Raw genomic sequence first — 20,273 nt, 5'->3', positions numbered from 1 at the left:
ATCCTCAGGACATGGAATCTTCTTTTCCCCAACAGCATACTCTGATGATGACAGATGATACTGAGTTAATGGGATGAATTAATTTCGTCCTATTCGTTCTGGTCTGTCCCTCTGGGGCATTGTCTGAGCATAGTGCTCTTTGGGGGGCATAGGCAGACAGGCAATCTCTCCGGTACACTGGGCTGCTTATCTTCAAAAACCAGGCAACACTTGGGCCATCAATCCTTCTGGAGCAATAATTAAGTCATTTGCAAACTTCTTCCATCTACTGAAGTGCCACCAAGGTCTTGTTGCAGGTCATGGTCCTGGTTCTGCCTGACAGGTCCTGATAATGCTCTCTTATTTTTGCAGGGAAACCACAGGTGGGTTCAGCAATCCATGGACACAAGGGCTGTAGACCTTTCTCACATCCCTCTTCCCCTGACTGTCCTTTCCAAACCTAGGGTCATGGGACCCATGTAAACTAATAGGCTTATGTCCCAGGAGTCTGCAGTGGGGAGGAAGGAAATCTCACATTTTTGCCTCTTCCATCAGCAGAACTTTCCCAGGATCAGAAATGACTGTTAGAAGGACAGGAGCATGGACATTGCTGATTGCATCACACATAATCCCTGTGGCTATACATCTAGTGAGTCAAACACAGTCTCCTAGCATGTCATATGGGGTGGGATCCAGCAGATATGTAGCTGAACTGCAAAAAGTAGCTGGGGGAGTGATTGATTGATTAGATTTTTATAACGCCCTCCCATACGGCTCAGGGCAGTTTACATAAAACGTTGCGGGGTATTACATAGAACATCATAGACATATAACACGATCATAACAAAACACATCAACAACAGTTTCAACAGTGGTTCTAAGATTAACAGAATGGAGATTTTAAACATGCCCATGGGCCTGTTTAGTTGTTTGTCTTTTGGAAGCACAGTGGTGATGGTAGAAAATGCTGTCAAGTCACAGCCAGCCTGTGGCAACCCTGTTGAGTTATCAGAGCAAGAGCTGAACAGAGTAGTTGCTCATTGCCTGTCTCCTTGTAGCAACTCTGCACTTCCTTGGTTGTCTTCCATCCAAGTCCTCACCAGGGCCAGGATCTGATGAAAACAGGTTAGCCTGGGCTATCAGTGTCTGGATAAAGGTAACGGTATCCCCCGTGCAAGCACCAAGTCATGTCTGACCCTTGGGGTGACGCCCTCTAGCGTTTTCATGGCAGACTCATTACGGGGTGGTTTGCCAGTGCCTTCCCCAGTCATTACCGTTTATCAAGAGATAAATTCTAGATAATCACTCCATGGCACATAAACTTGTTAGGATCCCCTATTAATTATCAGAAGCAATAGGGGACATGAACTGGGGATGCTTCAAAATTCACATCTCCAACTTTGCAATTTGTGTCACATGGTCCAATCAATGAAACAGAACATGCCTGAGAATAGCTCCATTATTCTGTTTTGAACCTGGCACAGAACAATGTGTATACTTGGTTTGATGCAACCTTTATTCGTTTCTTCCCCTTCCTTTCATCATTAGGTAGGCACTGGTTCATAAAAGGTGCCAAAAAGGTAATCTCAATGTAAGTGCACTATGATTATATCAAGATTCCAGGCGCTCATGTGCAAATCAGTAAATCAATAAACACAAACACACATAGAATCATAGAATCATAGAGTTGGAAGAGATATCATGGGTCATCTAGTCCAACCCCCTGCACTATGCAAGACACTCACAACCCTATCGCTCATCCACTATAACCTACCACCTCCTTGAACCTTCACAGAATCAGCCTCTCTGTCAGATGGCTATCCAGCCTCTGTTTAAAAATTTCCAAAGATGGAGAACCCACCACCTCCCAAGGAGGCCTGTTCCACTGAGAAACTGCTCTGTCAGGAACTTCTTCCTGATGTTTAGACGGAATTTCATACAGACCCTCTTGATATAACGATACTTATGATGACATTAAGATTGCTTTTTGTACAGGAAGACAAGTGAGGCTGCCTTATATTCTGACTATTGTTCTATCAAGCTTGGTATTCTCTACTCTGATTGGCAGCTGATCTCCAAGATCCCAGGCACCAGCCTTTCACCTGTTACCTAACCTTTTTAAGCAGAGCTGCCAGGAACTATATCCAGAACCTTCTGTATGGAAAACAGACGCTCTTCCACTGAAGCACATCATGCATGAGCAAAGGCTGGAGAAAGAGACATAGGAACTCAAAGAACAGGAAGCTGTGGTGAACTGTGCACATTCCAATCGCAGCAAATTCTTATAGCGAAACCAGAATTAAAGACAAGCAGAATGTAGGACAGAATCCACAGAACATTAAACAGAAGGGGGATAGCCAGTAATCCCTAACAAGCAACCAGACTTGAGTCTATGCAACTCTGACGTAAAGTTTGAGATACCTGTTCTTACACATCAGTTTTTATCACTGGTTCATCCAACCAAACCTAGATATACCCTTGTGTCCTTTCCATCCACCCACATATTTTCTTCTCCTTTATGAACTCAAATATTGCTTCTTACATCCTGTGTGCTTCCCCTTCAATATGTTAGATAGTACTTCAAAGAAGTGATTCATTACAATCACTTTTATTTACAGCCTCATCACTTCTGCTATCTGAGGAGATTTTCTGGTCGAGAAAGTGACGCATTTTCCACTTTCCCCCACTTTTGTCTTCCCTACTTATCTCTAAAGATCAGCAACTACTCATCATAGCAGCTATGGATTTTGTGCACACATCATTTCCTATAAAAGGAAATGCAGTTTATTGCACGTGAGTCACTGCAAAATGAACAGCTTCCATTATCTGCTGCTATTTCCAACTAAATTGACATTTACGATATAACAAAAGCCAGGGCGCTGCTTCAAATCCCCCACCACACTTCCCCCCCATTTCTTTTTACAATATGGAGTATCTCAATATAGTGCTTGGTGTTAACTATAGAGGCAGTAATTGCCAATGCAACATTTGTAGCTGGAAAATGGAAGACAAGGCTCTAGTGCTTTTCAGAGAACTTACAAAATTATTGCAGGACTGATTGGATCTTCCTGCTCTTGCTTCATCATTCTTACCAGATGTTACCAGAATCTTCTTATCTGACATCAGAGCCCTGTAAAGAACAAGTGAGTCATATTTATGTCCCATTGATTTCAATTAAACTTGCTCAACTAACTTCCTTCACATCCAGAATATCAGTTTTGCTCACTGATGCCTAATTCACGTGAGCAACTTACAGCACTTTTTAGCCGCTCTTTTGTTGTTTGAGGCACGTGTGTGAAATACACAAAAGCAATACTAAATGTGCAATAATTTGTGACAGTGGCCAGGCAAGGAGACCAATTCACTACTGAATTTCAATGTTTCCTTGCTTTACAATGCACATGTGATTTCAGGCAGCACAAAAAAGTCATCTAGATCAGGGGTAGTCAACCTGCTGTCCTCCAGATGTCCATGGACTACAATTCCCATGAGCCCCTGCCAGCGTTTGCTGGCAGGGGCTCAAGGGAATTGTAGTCCATGGACATCTGGAGGACCACAGGTTGACTACCCCTGATCTAGATCAAAATCAGTTGCTCCTAGCAAACTATCAGGCTCTTCCGATCATTTTCCCATGACCTAGGAAGATGATTCCTGGAGCTGCAGAACCGACATAGACAAAGAAGAAAAATAAAGGTAGATTGGAGGTTGCAATAAAAAGAGATATTTGGCAAAATTTTCCCTCCTCACTCTTCCATCAATGGAGTTCCTTGCATTGTACCTACGGTTGGTTGAACATGTCCAATTGCCCTGGCTCCACAGATTCTAAACATCTAGGAGAACATTTAAATGACCAGCCTACATGACTGGAAAATAATTATAGGGAGTACCTATTCCAAGAGAATTACCCCATACAATTAGGCATTGTCCAAGAACTTTGATTGTTTAAACATTCTACCAGCTATGTGAGCCTGTATGACCCTCAAGAGTTGATTGGCTTAATCTAGCAGGGCTGGCATTAGTGAATCAGGGGGGGAAAAATCACAGAGTAGTTCAGCAGTGGATCAGATGCCTAAAAAGACCCCCTCACTGGTGGTTTTCAAGCAGCAGCTGGACAGATACTTATCATGGATGTTTGATCCTGCATTGAGCAGGGGGTTGGCCTACACAGCCTGTCTGTCCCTTTCCAACTCTGTGATTCTCTGAATGGGTGTTAACAAGAAGATAATTTGTTCAGTTGTAAGGTGGATAAGATTTTCTGGTTTCTTATCACATTATTCTTTATGGTGAATAGGTCTGCATTTAAGATATTCTGTTTTAAATTAATTTGTCATACAAACTCTGTTCTGATTTAGACTCATATAACCTACACAGTTACAGATTATACCTGCTAATGCAGAGGTGTCACACTCATTGGTTACAAGGATTGGATTTCACACAAACGTCACATTGTTGGGACAAGCGATGTGTGCCATAAAATGTAATGCCAGGTGCTGGAGATATTTTACCACTGACCCACATCCCTCCTCAGCACCTCGGCACCCTTTGCTTGATATGCACAAGACGTTTGTGGCTCTTTAAAGACTAGCACATGTCCTGATGACCAAGAGCATGAAGGGCAGCATTCCGTTGCTGCAGGTGTGGCAGCCAAAGGCAGGTGACCTAGTGGCATCAACCAGGGGAACCCAGTCAACAGGCTTTGGGGAGGGAAGGGGAGGGGCTGAGGCAGCCACACTATTTTGCACCTCCCTCTGTCAGAGTCCCAAATTCAGCAACAAGGTTGAACTATAAAAGGAACTGTGATGCTCCACAGAACCACAAGCTCCAAGCGCTACAACTCTCCAAAGAGGTCAACTCCAACCTAATTGCCTTTTGCAGACTTCTTTTTCCTGCCAACTCCACAGTATTAGCCAGCCTCCCCAAAGTATTACTCTTCACGTTCCCATTGCTGACTTTCTCTCCCCCCACCCCCCACTTCCATTCAAACTGTTACATAAGGCAGGGCTTGCATGCAGGGAGCCCAGGGAGTGTGCATGCATTTCAGCTTTGCCTCTGATTTAATGCTCCCCATGTTGCCAAGGGAGGGAGGCACATTTGATTACCAGGCTCCCAGCAGGTTTCCAGGCTCCCAGGGGGAGGGGCTCCTCTGCCCCTCCCCCCCCGGATCCTTGGCATTCTGTGCACAAGGCATTCCTTACATAAGCACTTGGCTTTGCGCTCTCACCAGATCTGCTGCACATAGCACACCTGGCTCGGCCATTCACTCCATTCACATACTAACTTTAGCGGGTACATTTGGTGAGCCAGTCAGTGACTGTTCATGGGCACCTGTGCCTGTGGATGCTTTCTTCAGGCTGTCTGCAAGTGGGAAGCTGACTGGCTGGCCTTGGGGAGGTGGGGTCAGAGAAATTCTGCCTAGTGCACATCATCAGCCAGCCATCCTTCCTACAGCCCAGGCAGAAAATGCAGGAGCCCACTGCACTCTGGCTGCAGGAGAAGAAGACAGCTCAGCATCTCAGTCAATGGCTGCGCAAGTTTGGGGCCAAATCAGCCCCTTATCATTCCCACGTCCAAATTGGGAAATCCCTAGAAATCTGGAGGACGACCCTATGGATGGTCTGCATTTGGGAAACGGAAGGAGGCAGGGGGTAAAATATTCAGTTTGGTCTAGTGGTTAAGAGTGCGGACTTCTAATCTGGCATGCCAGGTTCGATTCTGCCCCACATACAGCCAGCTGAGTGACCTTGGGCTCGCCACGGCACTGATAAAGCTGTTCTGACCGAGCAGTGATATCAGGGCTCTCTCAGCCTCACCCACCCCACAGGGGGTCTGGTGTGGGGAGAGGAAAGGGAAGGAGACTGTAAGCCACTTTAAGCCTCCTGCTGTCCTAATGTATTATTTTCTCCCATGTTCATGGAAGAATATCTGAATGGGAACTATGTAGGTGTGTTATGTGCCATAAAGTCACTTCCAGCTTATGGTGACCCATGAAATGTATGGACTCTATTTTTGTAATTATACCAACAATAATCATTGCTATATTCAACCTCCTTCTAATGGAGAAACAAAGACATCTTGCCCTCTGCATCAAATATTTGTACAAGATGGGGACTTGGAAGAATTTGGAAGTTCAATTCCTATAATTCAGGAATTGTAATATTTAATTAGAATTATAATTAAGAACACAAAAATCTCCATAGGAATAATATGCTATATTAATGAGCTCTTGGTCAAAAGCTTCCACAGTTTCTCTATGGAACAGGCTTCCTCGGGAGGTGGTGGGATCTCCATCTTTGGAAATTTTTAAACAGAGGCTGGATAGCCATCTGATGGAGAGGTTGATTCTGTGAAGGTTCAAGGGGGTGGCAGGTTACAGTAGAAGAGCAATTGGGATGTGAGTGTCCTGCATAGTGGACTAGATGACCCATGAGGTCCCTTCCAACTCTATTTTTCTATGATTCTAAAAGTGTGGCCCTTAACCATGTGGCTATTAGACCCCAGGAAAGTATTAGAAAGGGACTGATGAGGGAGAGGAACTCAGAAAAGATCTACCAGCACCTTCCACTGAAAGATCTTTGGAGACTCAACTCCTACAATTGATCTTTGAAAAGCCTAATCTGGTATATGGCTGTGGGCTAGAGTTGCCAGGCCCCCCCTGGTCACCGGCAGAAGATGGGAGTAGAGGTGACAGATCCAAGTTGGGAAACTCCTGAAGATTTGGAGATGGATCCTGGGAAGGACAGGGGCCTCAGTGGACACACAGTCCACAAGGACACACATTCCACCCTGTGAAACATCCATCAATTTCAGGGGAAGTGATCTCTGGAGATAAGCTATAATTCCAGGGGATTCCAACCTGGAGCTTGGCATTCCTACTGTGGACAGGCTTCTTCTTCATGTCTTCTAGATGCAACTGTGCTTAGAAATGGAGCCAATAAAACATTTTGTAAGAAGAAAGGAAAGGAACATCTGCCCAGCTGAGACTTTTGTTGCAAAATTTGGCTTGCTTTCTAATTAGTTTATGTCCCGAAGGAGCAACATAAAAGAAAGTTTTCACATGTCAGTGCGGACAAATCTTTGACGGCAGACCTACGTCTGGGGGAGTGGCTTCCTTAAGTAAGAAGGACTTAGAGAAAGGATGTTGCATACAGATAGCATAAATTCTGTTTTTGTTCTGTTCTGTTTTTGCCAATGCAAATGACATGTTATCTCTCACCCTTCCTGCCTACAAATGACTGAAGCTATTGTTGTTAAATCTCAAGTAGCTTCATTGACCTCATCTTCAATGAAGTTCATTTCTAAATCTTTTTATGAGATTTACTTTTTAAAATTGGAAAGCACTCTGTAATGCAAAATGAACAATAGCTCTTCCTGTGGTCACTGATGTCTGTAGGTGCTCTTGACACTGATATTCTCAAGTCTTTGTTTGAAGGAAACACCTGACTTGAATACACAGTTTTATTTGTCACTGTGCCCTTTTTTAAAAATCTGCTTCTTCTTCTTATTGACTAAAGGGCCCCCTCACTCATCCCCCACACTAAAATATTTCCTTCCAAAAATGAAATGTTCCCTCATTGACTGAACAGGCCAAATAGCATGGTTTCTTTATTGTAATTAGTAAAGCTAGTTGTCCCACTATGGCCTATTATGCACAGAGGGGAAGGTCCACATTCGAGGTGGAATGGTGGCAGCTAAAATCACGAATAATGCATGCCACAGGTGGCAGCCGGGCACAGAGTCAACGTATGCCACTGAAAAAGCTGCGTTAGCAAAACGCGGAAGAAAGTGGAACTTCCCGGGAGACCAGGGCACAACCAGAAGTGGCTCCTGAGTGACCGCGTGCATAATCGGGGAGGCCCGTGGTGTACAAAGCTTCTGCGTGTGCTTGCTCTCTCCCCTTTTGTGCCCTTCGGTTCCACCGGCAGGGCCTGCGCCAGCGCGTGCTGTGGCCACCCTGCTTGGCGGCCCAGCCTCGGTCAGCACCATGCTCGCCTCCCTTCCCGTTTGCTCCACATCGCCGCCTTGTAGGCCGCAGTCAGCAGCTGCTCTGGTTTTTATCGCCGCTGCGTTCCATCCCGTGCGTTTGCGGTTTGCTTCGCTTCTTCCTCCTCCGCGTTTTCCATGCAACCGCCAACCGCCGTTTCAGTGGCCGTGCATAATAGGCCTATGTGACGAACAGAGGATTTGGCTTCCTGGGCAGGTGTGGGGGCTCTATTTACATAAAACCCTTTTCAGAATTGCACTGAGACAATGTTAACATTAAACAAACAAAATATTTTATTTAACATACAGTTAAATACATAAAGGGAAGGGGTAGATGGAATAAGGAGATAAGGCTTTAAAGATATATAGAAACTTCTTTCTTAGTTTCTGAGTTCTTCTCACTGACCCATTATGCACGGGTGGGAATGCCTGAAATGGCAGCTACAGGGCTTCGGGGAAAATCCCCGATTATGCCTGACATTGCTGCCATCCAGGGCCCAGCCCAACCCAGAAACGCGGGTTCTTCCAGAATCCTGGGACTTCCAAGGGCGCAGGCAAGGGCTAGCCCGACCGAATCCTGTGCATAATTGGAGGAGCTGGGCTTTTGGCTCGGCTCTTCCCCCAACCTATGCAGGGATGCCTCTCACCCCTGCCAGCTCCCTCTGCAGCTCCATAGAGCTGACAGGGACAACCCCCCGCCCCCACCATGGTGGGAGAGCAGCATGCTGCTCCCAACCATCCTGCAGTGGGGGCCCCCTGCCCCCAATCCCCCCAGCCCCCCCCTGCAGCCACTGCCACCGCTTAGCAGTGCTCCTGGTGCTTCCAGTCCTGCATTGCATGCACAGGGCTGTTGCGCTGGCACAGCTGGCAGAGCTCCACCCCTATTCATACATGGGGGACGGTTGGGGTTTTGGCCCCGCCGCAACGGCACAGCGGCAGCACAGTGCAGCTGCTGCCGTGCATAATGGGTCACTGAGAGGCTTTTCTTTCTGTCTTTTAAAAAAATCTTTTGAGTTCCTTTGTACTCTTCTAGTTTTCTAGAAGGCAGGAACTCTTTTGCCCTTCCTAGAAACACCACTTTCTCATTAACTCCTGGGGTATCTGAATCAAGTTATTTTCTACATCAAGCAGAGCCTTAATTAATTTCCCCCCTTTAACTGGGCAGGGATCCTTGTTCCCTCCCTAGTTCTCCCCCCCCCCTCCTTTGGCCTGAAAGGAGTCTAACTACTGCCCCAAATACTCTGCCAAATATCAGTTCCAGTACTTCCAGCTGTGTAGTGCTGACTAAAATTCTCCTCAGAATAGTTGTAGTTCAGCTAAGGCACAGGCAGTTCTTCCCTAGACTCAGGATCTGTCAGAATCTCCTTCACAGCACACAGTTCTAATATCAGTTCCCTCATAGCTGTTGCCAGCTAATAAAGGGTTTGGAGCATCCTGTCACTCCAGCTTCAATGAAGAATTAACCGTATACTTCTTGTTACTTCAGCACTGCCTGGCACACATAAATTCTTAAACAGTTAAACTGCTGACTTAAATGGATCTAGAAGGGAGTAATTCTGAAGACTGCAATCGACTCTTTTGTAGTGCAAAGTACCATCAAGTCTCATCTGACAAATGGTGACCCAAAAGATTTTCAATATCAGAGATTAACAGAGGTAGTTTCCCATTGCCTGCCTCTGTACTGAAACCCTGGACTTATTGATGGTCTCCTATCCAAGTAACAACCAGGCCTGACCCTACATAGCTTCTGAGATCTGGCAAGATTGGGATTATTTGGGCCCTCCAGGTCAAGGTGTCTATATAGAATGTTGTCAAATAAGACACAGGGGGGAAGCATCTGTTTTCATATTAGAAAGTATATTTTGTCTGTTTTTCCAGGCTTATATTATAGTTAAAACGATTATATTCTTGAATCAACTGATTCCTTCATCCACGTTTCTCACAACACCATTAGCAACAGCATCCCTTTGAGATGTAAACTATTAGGAGAAGCAACAGTTTAATCACATCTAGTTTAATTTCCTCCAAAGCAAACTAAGCTTGGTTAAATAATTGCTTTCTAAACTATTGTAAGCATTATTCTCTATCGCAGGTCAAAAACCTATGAGCTATTAATATGTTTAGATTATACTTTCCAGTTTTTTTTATCCTTGTAAATTTAGTTCACAATGATTATGTATGTTTTCCAAAGCACAAAGGGAATAAATAGTGCAATCCTCAGCAGAGTTATATCTTTCTAAGCCCTTAACCTTCAGCGGTCTTTGAAGGATGTAATTCTGCTTAGAATTGCACAGAAAATCTATCTTCAGTTTTCTGACATATTTCCAGTACAGGAGTTTAACAAGCCACAACTTGTGAACTGGAGACACATTAGTGGTACAGCTGTCCACTGGGAAGAGCTTTTTAAAGATTGTTGCCATAGCACTGCAACAGGTACCTAGTGGCAACTTTTAATTAGGATGTGGAAATGTCTTGTTCTAGCATATGGTTATTTTCAGTTTAGTGTCATAATCAGTCTACATTGCCTGATGATCTTACTTTTACAAAATAGCTTAAGTAGCTTCATCAAACAATATAGATTATATGATTCCCCCAGATAACACACATTTGACAGGAGCTAAAATTCCTAAATGGCCTGTTTTGAGGGTTTAAAAATGTGAAACATTGAGTTTTTCTGTTTAGCTGGGAAAAATCATCAGGGATTTTTCATCTTGCTCTATCCGGAATTGCTCTTTTCTCTGGTCTATCTCCAAGAGATTTCCTCCTGCTATTAGAGCGCTATAATAATGTGACTAAACTGACAGAAGTCTAGCATTTCCTTTGTATAAATAACATGTTGTCAGCCCTGTTTATTGCATGGGTACAATGAAGAAACAAGAACTGAACTGTGCGTTTTAACAAGGATTCCTCATCTCATACTATGAGCCTCTGGCCTTTGACAAATCAGGGACTGAAATAATTGAAATCTGTCTTTCATAACTGCCCTCATGAAAACTGTATATTTTAATATTGGATGGAAAATATTTCTAAGATCTCAGGTTTGAGGTCCTGTTACTACATTTGATCTTAGCCAAAAGGCCAAGAAGTGGATCCTTTTTCACTTTCCCTTCTTATAATTGTACTTTTATATGCTATTAAAGGCTTGTTGTTGTTGTTGAGGTCCTGTTTTCTTTTTGAGGGTTAAATAATATATCTTTATTTGATTCAGGCAGTGGCTTCAAAATAAAAGGAGTTTTTCTTAGCCTGGACTGTCCATATCTTGTATATCTTTATGTTCTTTCTCCATTTATTCCTGGGATGCACTTCGTCTTTGCTGCTATGAACAAATTCTGTGGACATGAGATTTTGTGCCTTGGAGCAAACTTCTCTTTGGCTAAAACCTTTCCTTTGTGCAAGATCAATGGCTTGCAATGGGCCCTTGCACAAACATAAATTTTAGCAGCAGAAGCAGCATGTTTTTCAGCAGTCACTTTCTAGGGTGCACAGAAGTCATTCATAGAATCATTGAATCATAGAATAATAGAACTGGAAGGGACCTCATGGGTCATCTAGTCCAACGCCCTACACTATGCAGGACACTCACATCCTGGTCGCTCATCTACTGTAACCTGCCACCCCTTTGCCTTCACAGAATCAGCCTCTCCGTCAGATGGCTATATAGCCTCTGTTTAAAATTTTCCAAACATGGAGAACCCACCACCTCCCGAGGAAGCCTGTTCCACTGAGAAACCGCTCTGGAACTTCTTCCAGATGTTTAGATGGAATTTCTTTTGAATTAATTTCATCCCATTCATTCTAGTCTGTTCCTCTGGGGCAAGAGAGAACAATTTTTCTCCATCCTCCATATGGCACCCTTTTAAATACATTCATTGGATCAAAGCCTAAATCTGCATTGTTTTTCCGATACCCAGACTCTTTTCCTGATTGTCACTAACTGCACAAAAAGTCAAATACTAAGTTGACACTACAGGACACATTTCACAGGATCAGACACGAATATACCACGTGTGCCCAATAATTGTTTATTCAGAGCGTACATTTCAGAGTCAGGTCCCCAAAAAACCATACTGTAAATCCATATGTAAATTCTTTCAGGGTTAAATGCAGCCTGGGGATTTGGTGTGTTTATTTTAAGATCCATAAATGTGCATGACTGAACAAAACATGAAAAGTGTCCTTTCGGGGCCATTTGAGGAGATGCAAATTTAGCATATATCAATTAGGAATTTCTGGGTATTTTTCTAATACTCTCCTCCATTATTCTGATTGGCTCACTGGAGACTTCCTGCTCCTTTGAGCACACTTCTTCCTCACTTGCCTCCAGAACAAAATGAATGAATTCAGAACAGTTAGACAGTTAGTCCTCTCTCTCTCTTTCCTCTTTCTATACAAAGTTGGTTTCTCATCTTAATAAAACTGTTTTATTCTTTTAAGCAGCTTGGTACTTCACCCCTCTTTGCATATTTAAACTGTCAACAGATTCTACATAGAAGCACCTTCCTATATGAGCTCCTGTCTGGTTATGTATCATCGTGTTGGCACTAAAAAGACGTTTAGCGTACAATCCGAAGTAGAGTTACACCCTTCTAAATCCATTGAAGTCAATGATACGATTTTCCTTTAGAATGTATTTTTAAAGAGAAGAAAGTTTTTGCAATCTCTCCTGAAGCTCTCCCAGGAAGACCACCTGCACCTCTTTAGGGAGCCCATTCCACAGAGCCACAATGGGAAAGGCCTGATTTATAGTCAATATCAGATGGGCCATCATAAGTGGTAGGGAAGCCAACAGGTGTCTGATGCCCGTAGCTGGCTCACAGGAACACATGGAAGGACACGGTACTTCAGACATGTGAATCTCAGTTTATGAAGGGCTTTAAAGGTCATAGACAGCACTTTGAATTGATAGACAGTTAATTTTTACCTAATGAGGTTCTAGGGCAGAGTGGTGATTTGAACCTGGTTCTTACTTTGAAATTGTAACCACTACACTACACTGGCTTTTGTGGGGTGACTGCTGTTGAACAGTAGCAAGAAGTCAGACCTGAGTGAGTTATGCAAACAGAATGATTTTAAGTTACTCTTTAGTTGCTGCCAGGCCTAGCCCCAATGAGACTTCCCTCAAAGGCCAAAAAATCCCTGGAAAGAGAAACGAGGACTAGAAGGCTGCCAATACTGTTGCGGTTGCCTAGCAACCCCATAATGGCCACTGCAGAGAACATTCATTTCTTAAAGCTACATTTCTGCTTTTATTGTTTGGGGGAATACAAGCCCTAATGCATTTTTTTTTAGTTTTAGATTTCATGTTTTTCTGAAATGGACTGTGATCCTGTGACTTCCAGGACTCTGGGACTTCAGTGGCACTGATGTAAACACTTTTTGCTGAAATAAATGGGAATTTTTCAGGTGGCTGGGAGAAAAGCTTATCTCCATATCCTCTTTAATAACATGGGGAGGAAATCTAATATTTATTTATTTATTTATTTATTTATTTAGTAGATTTCTATACCGACCTCCCCAAAGGCTCAGGGCGGTTTACATTAAACTAATCAACAATACATGAAACAGTCTTCGTTAAAAACATACAGTAATTAATAACAGTATAACAATATAACAGTATAACAGTATAACAATATAATAAATAGTATAACGATGCAACATTGCAGCCTGTTATTTTAAATATGCATTTAAAAAAAATTAAGGCCACAGTGAATATACTGTATCCCCAAAATTGTGCCTTCTACAAAGAAAGGTCAAATCCCCAAAGTGCCTGAAAGAGGTAGCTGGAGATTTCTTGCAGTTAAAGCTGATCACCAGGCAACAGAGATCAGTTCCCCTAGAGAAAATTGCCACTTTGGAAGGTGTATGGCATTATGCCCCACTGAATTCCCTCCCCAGATTCAACTCTCAAAATCTCCCGGGATTTCTCAGCGCAGAACTGGCAACTCTACCATGCCATAAAGCTTACTAAATTGTCTTGATGCCAATCACACTGTCGCAGCCTAATCTACCTTACATGGTTGTTGTGAGGATTAAAAGAGAGAAATGAGACCCATAAAAACCATATAGCATTCCTTGAAGGGCAGAGAAAAATATTGACAGATATAAACAGTAAACAGATCAGTAGTCTGGACAAAAAAAACCTGTCTATCTAACCAATAAAAATATTAATATCAGGTCAAAGGAAAGGAACAAAAGGATAAGAAATATCCACACATGATTTTTTAAGAGACAAAACAGCAGTGAGAAATGCAAAGAGCCCCTGTTCCCTCTCCCAATGCATATAGATAAGTCAATAAAAAGAAATAAAGCCATAAGTAAGCATGGCAGCATAACAGCATCAGAGCAACAAGAAACAAAAATACACAGTGAAAGAAATGTCTTAAAAAACAGTATCATTATTATCAGCAGAACAAAGTAACAGAAAATTCAGTAAAGTGCAGGAAAAGAAAACTGAATCGAAAATATATTAGGCAAGCACCACCTAGTGGGAGAAATAGGTAACTCAAAACAGCCAAACATTGGAAAGCAGACTCGATGAAATAAATACAAACCAGCCCAATGTAATGGCAAAAGCCCCACAAAATAGTAACAGAACCCAGTGACTCGGCTACTCTTTCCATTTTATTTCCTCAATGTGTTAGGGCTACCTTCTGCAACAGTAAGAGGCAACAAACAGTAAGAGGCAACAACCAGATGAAGAGTATGTCACTCTCAAGCTTTGGAAACACCATTTCGCACGGCTTCAAAGTAGCAGAATGGTTGCTATTTGGAAACGCTACTAATTTGCCATAACCCACGACGTCGTAGACAATCTGCAACAATCCTGAAACCAATCAGCAAAAAGCGCTTCGTTGTGGCGCTTTCAGGGGAATCCAGAAAAGTGGATTCACCCTCCGGATAGCGATACACTCCTGCAACCAATCTGCAACAGTAGCGCTAAAGACCTGTGCGTTACCATTGTTGCTGGTTCTTCAAAGTCCCTCCCCCTGGCTCTCTCCTCCAAACTTCCGGCGAAGCGATCGCCATTTTTTTTTCTCCGAGCGAGCGGGGATAAACGCACCGGCGAGCCTCTTTCTGTTTAGAGGCTTCCCTGGCTTCAGTCCTTCACCTTTAGTCACTAAGCACAAACCACTGAAAAGCCCGTTTGCTGAAATAAAGTCCCTTTATTTTTTACAAATAAATTCAGCCGAAAATCGGGACCGTGAGAGGGGGGGGGTTTATCACTCGAGGCAGCGTGCAAACGATCATACAATCAAACGACAGCTCACATTAGGCAGCTGGATGGGTCTCTCCGTAGCAACGAATCTACCTAGATTCGTTGCTATGGGTCGTTTTTTTTTTTTTTAACCTTTCTTAAAGGGAAAGGGGCTGTTTGGGAGCATGCTAACGGCTGCCCATTGGCTGCTTGACGGCCAGGGGCGGGACGAGCTTGGCAATAGCGCTTCCTTTCAAGCGATTTCTGCCGAGACCGGAAGCCTGTGGGAAACGCTAAAAAACGCAACTGATTCCACTACAAAGGCAGGTATGCATAACGACGAATTCCACTATTTTAAATGGCGATTTTTCATTCCGCAAACAATTTGCAACAAAGATCCCTGTGCGAAAAGGCCCTCACTCTCCTCTGCACCCTAACTTGGGATGCCAACCTCTGGAATTACAGCTCATCTCCAGAGTACAGAGATCAGTTCCCCTGGAGAAACTGGATGCTTTGGGGAGTGAGCTCAATGGCATTTTACCCCTTTGAAGTCCCTGTCCTCCCCAGGTTCCATCCCCACATCTCCTGAAATTTCCCAACCTGGATCTAGCAACCCTACCTGCCCTACCCGCTGTCAATAGGCAGGGGGACTTGGCAACCTTAAACCATGAAGGGTTGCAAAGGGAGTGGAGCTGTTTGCCTCACACAAAACCTGTTAAGCTTCAGGTACTAGGTTTAACAGCTTTACTAGCTGCCCAGGCTTGCTTCATTGTGCATTCCCCCATCCTTACCACACCATGTTGCTATATTATAACTCTTCTTCAATCCTGGTTTTATTCTGAAAAATGAATAGGCCTGTAGAATGTTTGGGTTCTTTTGCTCAGGTTTCGTAACATGAATGATTTCTAAAATCTTTTTGCTGCTCTTTTAAGTTCCTTTCTATTTTTAATTAAGGGACGCTTGGAACTTTCTTACTGATGTGTGTTTTAACGGACTTTGTTGTAAGCTGAGAAGGCAGTCAGTTCAGTTCTCCAGTGCTGACTCCTCTAAGGGAGACTGAGCTAGTCTGGAATGTCCCGCTCCTCAGGGACTGGAGGAACCATCAAATGAGAGCCAGTTTGGTGTAGTGGTTAGGAGTGCGGACTTCTAATCTGGCATGCCAGGTTCGATTCTGCACTCCCCCCTCATGCAACCAGCTGGGTGACCTTGGGCTCGCCATAGCACTGATAAAACTGTTCTGACCGATCAGTGATATCAGGGCTCTCTCAGCCTCACCCACCTCACAGGGTGTCTGTTGTGGGGAGAGGAAAGGGAAGGCAACTGTAAGCCGCTTTGAGCCTCCTTCAGGTAGGGAAAAGCGGCATATAAGAACCAACTCTTCTTCTTCTTCTTCTTCTTCTTCTTCTTCTATGTTGCATCAAGTCTTTTGTGCCCAGATTCACTTGGGTGAAATGTCTGAAGGGGTGTAAATTGTAGCTTTCCCGCAACAGCAGCATTTAACTCCCACCAGACTTGCATGACGCACCAAGTCATCCCCCTCGTATGCAAATTGTGCCCCCCTAATATAAAATTTATCATTGTCACCTCCTGAAAGGAACCTAAGGAAGTGCTTAGTCCCTCTGCATAACTCTCTGTTGATAATGGGGGACCCTGAATTCCTTTTCTAAAGCAAAGTGTTCTCCAAGCTTATTACTGTCCTCTCCTCTTGTAGATGGTGCTCAGGTCCAGACATTTCCATCTATGAATACCAGCAAACATAACCACGTTTCTTCTGCTGCTAATAACCTTCACACAAAGGAATCAAGATTTGGAAGAAGCTATAGAATATCCACAAGAGTAAGAAAGGAATTTTCCTGTGCCATATTCTCCCCTTGCCCTAAGGAAAGTATCTCTAGCAGGCAGTCTCCTGATTGATGCCTGGAGACAATCCCAGAACTTCTTTCAAACAGGGGGAGAACCAGGCCTAAACCTCAAGGAAGAAGAGCAGTGTGAGACTATACTAATACATGTAGTCACTGGATCTCTCCGTTTGTGCTCTACTCCTAAGGACAGCTACTCAGATTCACCCAATCACTTTGGTCACCGGAGCTTTATTAGCATTGCTGTTTTTATTGTTCTTACTGTCATCACAGATTATATTTACCTGCATTTACAGTAGCCGTGCATGTTGTCACAGGCTCAAATTATTATCGAAAGCACCCATCTTCTGGAAGATTTGTGGTGTGCTCAACTGCAGGCTGAAGCCAATGGTGTGATTGCTAATTCACACAGCTAATTCATCCCAGGGGAAAGTGTAGACAAAATATAATCCAGAGCAAACTGAAGTTTCTCCCTGGATGCAAGGTGGCTGTGTAGCCTCTGGGGCCACTTTCTATAGAGATGTTTCAATGTTCTCTTCCCACTTTTCCTGTCAAAGTATGAGTTGGATTTTGCATAACAGTTCCACAGACATGGAAGGGGGGGCACTGATGCTGATTTCCCTCTCCTGTGGCAGAGCCCCCCCCCCCCGTTCTTGGAACTCCCCCAGGAAAATTTCAGGAAGATTTCCTTCTCTCTCCTTTCTTAGCCTTGTAGTCTGCCACCAGATGAAGAACTATCTTTGGTATTTGCTCACTGACTAATTTGAATTCAAAACCTTAACCAGTTCCACAGAGCTGTTCCACTAGGCCCATGGCTGAGGCCCCAACAGGCCATCAAGAAGTGCTGTCCTGAGAAAAAGGAAGATCTGCCCTCTAAGGACCTTGAACCACCTGCCTCAACTAAAAGAGCCAGCTTGGTGTAATAGTTAAGAGTGGCAGCCTGGAATCTGGAGACCTGGGTTCAGTTCCCTGCTCCCAACCCGTGAGCCCGGCTGGGTAACCTTGAGCCAGTCACAGCTCTCAGAGTTCTCTTGGCCCCGCCTACCTCACAGGGTAACTATTGTGGGAAGAGGAAAGGTTGGCGATTGTAAGGCACTTTGAGACTGCATCGGGTGGCTAAAAAGCAGTGTGCAAAAAACAGCTCTTCTTACATTGCCCTGAGCCTGCCTTTGGTGGAGAAGGGGGATTATACATTTAAATAAATAAGTCAGGGGCTGCTGTGATTCATACAAAGGTATTACTGTTAATATTTTGATTTTATTATGAGACTGTTTTAAACTAGGTTGTTACCCATCCTGAGCTAGCCATGAAGGGTTGACTACAAAAATAAAGTTTATTATGGGACTTACTTCCAGATATATGTTGCATGGGCCCTTTATGCATGGCGGCTACTACATCGGGCGGCCACCGTGCTGTTGCAGCAGGGCAGGGTGCCCTGCCGTTCCTCGTGAACACATGGGGACGGGGTGTGCGGGGCTGCCCCGATGTAAAACACACACACGCTTTGCGCCGGGGCCAGCACAGTAAGTGGCAGCAGCCAGCAGAGGGAGGTGGGGATGGGCCGGGAGGATTGAGGGGGCGAGCCCCCGCCACACAATATGGCGGGGGCAGGGGGATGCCCCTGCCGGCTCCACGGAGCCCGCATGGGCTTGGAGTGTCCCTACAGGGACACCATAGGTCAGGGCCGGGTGGGCCGAAAGGCCTGGCGCTGGCAGTTATGCTGGCCCGCCCCAAGCCCCTGCAGGCGCCCACAGTATCCAGGAATCTGCGGAAGTTCCTGCATTTCGATAACGCAGGTCTTCCATGGCCCTGAGCCGGGCCATGCCTGCACTGGCAGCAGGGGCTTGCATAATTGGAGATTTCCCCGATTGCCTGCCGCTTCCAGTGTGGACATTCTGAGCCATGCAAAATGGGTCATAGTTTTGCAACCAATGCGATCCTAAGAAAAATTCCCAGGGAATAAGCCTCACTGAACAGACATAAATAGAATTCTGAGTAGGCCCGCTTAGGATTGCCTTGCATGTCCATTCTTGCCTGTTTCCCTCCGGGGCCTTTCACCTTGCCCTACCCAGAGAAGGACAAACTTTGAGCCCTGTTTGTGACTGCAGGTGGGAAAGGAGCAACAGATAGGAGCAGCTGCAGTGACTGCCTCTTTTCATCTGATATGCACACAAAAAGGGAAACCAGTTTTCCATGTTGCAATAATTTATTCTCAACTAAAATAACTGTTATAGAATAATAATATTAATTTGATAAATATAGATACTACCCTTATGCCATTGAATTCAGGCTGGTTCATGATGCGAAGTAACACCCACAATACAAAACTACACAAATGTAAAAGGGGACAGAAAGCAAATTCTCTTAGATAATAACAGTAATGATAAAAGATGATATAATGATATATTTTATAATTTGAAGAAAACAATTCTTGCTGATGTGAAATTGAATCTGCTTTTTAAAATTCAACATCCAATCTGTTGTCAATATTTTGCTCCAGGAACTGATGGTACAGCATTGCCACCTACTGGACACTAATGGAAACACTATCAGAGGTTTGAAGGTAGAAACAAATCCCAGAATATTTAGCAAACATGATAGGACAAAAAGGTACACCCTTCCCTCAAAGCACATTCAGTAATAGGGTATTTTCCATCATATGTATACAAAGTAACTTTTATTATCCTGTGTGTGCATGCATTCACATACACCCCCCAACATTAAATTAATAAATGAAAATTTAAAAATCAATGTCCAGAGATATGTCAATTGTGGGAATAATATCATTATTCTTTATTGGGGTACACAATCCACTATAGTTTTAGATCAATTAAATTAGGACAATGGCCAACTTCTAGTTTATGACAAACTATTCAATTGTATTAGGAAACATCTCTATATATTAAAATACATTGAACAGGTTGGTGAAAAAAATCCAGTTGTTTATGAGTGTTGACTCCTTCCTCCAGACAGCTGGCCTCCAGCCTGGATGGAGTGCAATTGAGGATCTCGCACTCAGCAGGAATCTGGGCATGATTCTTGATGCCTCCCTTACAATGGAGGTTCAGGTCACTAGAGTAGCCCACCTGCGGCAAGCAAGGCTATCCTTGTACTCTCTCAACACAAAAATCATGAGGATTCATGTCTTGGAACTATTTTTGTTTTCAGGCAGTGCCACATAGCAGTGGATGTGTGATTCTTGTGCTGTCTAGGGCCAAGGACATGATACATAATTGGATAATAAATTTGGCACTGCCAAA

Source organism: Paroedura picta, chromosome 7 (genome assembly GCF_049243985.1).
Source record: "Paroedura picta isolate Pp20150507F chromosome 7, Ppicta_v3.0, whole genome shotgun sequence".
Lineage (NCBI taxonomy): Eukaryota > Metazoa > Chordata > Lepidosauria > Squamata > Gekkonidae > Paroedura > Paroedura picta.
This window is presented reverse-complemented; position numbering follows the sequence as displayed.